Genomic DNA, 3,241 nt, shown 5'->3' with positions numbered 1-3,241 from the left:
CCTTTGTATCAAAACATTTTATTTGCACACCTGTCATTTTATCATACCCAACATACATCTGTAGTTATGGTCAAAGTAAGTTACCAGTTGGCAGCAGAAGAAACAGGAAAAACACTGAACAGAGCTGGAATTGAGTTGGTTATAAATCAATCACAAGACGGTCCATAAGTCAATTCTCCAGTCAGCTCGCAAATACAGTCATAACTACACATGTATAACCAATGACACAGGAATGCCTTTGTTTCAGTTTCTTAAGCTGTAACTGAATCAGGACTACGTGACTTGTGACTGACTTGTGCCTGACTTGTGACTGACTCAACTATGACTCTAATACAAAAGATCTGTTTGTTTCACATGAATTTATATTTCAATTAAGAATCATTCATTGGTTTACTGACACCACAAGCTGCCTACATGTACCTGTAGACAGAGGGAGGAAACCGCCATTGGAATCACTCATCACTGATTGAGATGATCCCAGATCCATGTGAAACAGACAGGCCCTGAGGTGCATCTGGATCCACTTACTTTGGCTTATGGAAACAAACTTGGCACATGTGTCCTAAGAAAATGATAATTAATGCAGGTCTTTCCATTTATCCCTTACACCACTTCGTTTATCCTATCAAGCATGGGTTTCATCCTTGGTTATATCTGCAAGTTCTACCAGTCCCCCTCCCCGCCCAAAAGAATGTCCAATGTACACGTACATGTATATATCACAATGACATCATGGCCATTTCAATAATTCGTCACAACACTGCAGTGTTACGAGCATTTAAGGCTTACCCTTTCACTGATAGTTGTGTCAACACTGCCCAGGTCAGCAAGATGTTTCTCGCATGCAAATACATGTACACTGCAACCAGACTGATCATATAAATTCTTACGTAGGTTGCTACTAGGTATGACTTACCATACATGTATGATATACTTCAGACAGAGTACAAACCACAAGAAACATTCTTGCATGAAAACTGCTTAATAAAACAAACATTTGGCATATTGTAAGCTTTATAACGGTACAATGTGGAGGTAAGTCAAACAAATTAACACTGAAATTTTAATAGCATTTACTAGTGCACATTTCCAGATAAGGTTCCATTTCTTCACAATCCAAGTAACATTGGAAGATTGCAGGCATTACTATGGCAAACATGTATCGGGCACTTATGCAAATTCACATTTATGAAGCCAAAACCTAACTGCTGCTGTAGAGGATAGAGAAATTAGGCACCCCCCAAAATTGAAATGGACCAGTCCTAAAGTCACTTAGTGGCCCTACCCCTGGACTTATGGTAGAACCCAAAGGACAGGATGTTTGCTCTGTTGACTGTGCTGGTCACTTGAGGCAGACCATTGCTTAAGTGAACACCACAATCAGCAAGTGTCCTTTTCTGCCCTTTGTCCACAGTCAAAGATATTGATTCCAGTTTTATATACTGACACCCCCCACGGGGGTACTACAACACACTGTCAGTTTTTACTGTTCGAAAATTATGACCATTACGTTGATTTGGGGAAAACTGGAAAGAATATACCGTCACCAGCTGAGATTCAGCTAACTTTGGAATAAGAATAGCTTCACTTCTAAAATTTGAAGGTTTGCTACATTTACGTTACATGTTCACTCAATGTGAAAAGTTCTTTTTTCAGGTCCGAACTTTGCGGTTACCTAGAGGGAAGAAACAAGATCTCGCTCCCAAGCCTGAGACGGATCATTTGTTCTCGCTACCAGGAATGGGAGGCAACCGAATTGCTCAAGGAGTTATCCCAGCTCACACAAGGTGCGAAGGAGATGCCACAGGCATTTCTACTTCGAGCATTTAACATCCGACAGAAGGTGATCTTCGCCAGCCAAGAAGTCGAGTCGAAACTGCGCTACGAGCCGCAGTTAGTCCGTGAGATGTTTCGTCACACCCTACTAACCGGTCTACGTAGCGAAGCCATTAAAACAGAGCTCCGCCCCTATCTTGATGATCCTGAGACAACAGATGAGATCTTGTTTGAGAAAATGAATGTTTTCTCCAGTCTGGAAAATGAGAGGCGGGCCAAGCTCAATCAGGCCAGATTCACAGCAGTACAGGAAGTTGATGTGGAGGAGCCAAAGCGGAAGGAAAGTCCGAAGCCAGGCATTCTGATGACAGAAATTACTGCCCTCAGAGCCGGCATTGCTGATTTGGCCCCCCTCAAGGGTCAAGGTGCCGCACTTCAGCAACAACTACAGCAGAAACAAGAACCCCGTCAAGGAGAGCCCCAGCATCCCAAACCCCGCCGAGGCTGTGAGAAATGCTCCCGGGAACAACAAAGTGACACCTGCGATCACTGTTATCACTGTGGGTCCTCAGAGCACTTTGCACGTGGATGCAAACAAAATAGGAGATCCAAGCCGCAGGGAAACAACAGAGGGTTGCTCCCAGGGGACAGGGAGTAGCCCCAGCAGCGGGAATGTCCCAAGAACCACAAAACCCTACAAGAGTTAATCAACTGGCGTGCCAAGTGACTACCAAGAGGGCACGAGTCAGGAATCTGGTTGGAAAGAAGTGTGTTGTCCAGTGTACCATCAATGATGTTCCAACAACAGTTCTTTGGGATACAGGTGCCCAAGTATCGATACTCAGTCTTTCCTGGGTAAATAGCAACCTAAAGGACACTCCTGTCTGACCCATCTCGGAGCTCCTTGACTGTCCTGAGGGGTTAGACTTGAGGGCTGCCAATGGAACCTCAATCCCTTTCTTGGGATGGATTGATGTTAACCTTGCTCTACTACCAGAGAAGTCCAACAATACCTCCATCCAGTTTCCTGCTCTTGTAACTGAAGACCTCCTCCAGAACCCTATCATCAGTTTCAACGTGATTGAAGAGGCAGTTACGTCCTATGGAAGCGGTGCCAATGATCTCCTGCCTGGGACCATGACCACCTTGAGACGGGACCGAGCCAAAGTGCTTGTGCGAGTCATACAGATGCCAGAACAAGAAACACTTTGTACAGTGAGGACTGGCAAACGAAACACAGTCATACCCAAGCAGAGTCTGGAAGGGGTTAGATGTGTAGTCCATGCTGGTCTTCAAGGCAAGGCGACGGCACTGTAGTGGGGAGGATGACAATTCTTCCTCAATTTCCACTGCATCGGTTACTCCGACGGGTGCATCAGACTGCAACCCTCATCCTAAAGACACGGGTATGCCCGTATCTGAAAAAGTGCTAGATTGGTGGAAGGATCTTAGAACGAATAAGCTG

Source organism: Acanthaster planci, linkage group LG16 (genome assembly GCF_054643075.1).
Source record: "Acanthaster planci isolate LZ-2023a linkage group LG16, COTS_SCS, whole genome shotgun sequence".
Classification (NCBI taxonomy): Eukaryota; Metazoa; Echinodermata; class Asteroidea; order Valvatida; family Acanthasteridae; genus Acanthaster; species Acanthaster planci.
This window is presented reverse-complemented; position numbering follows the sequence as displayed.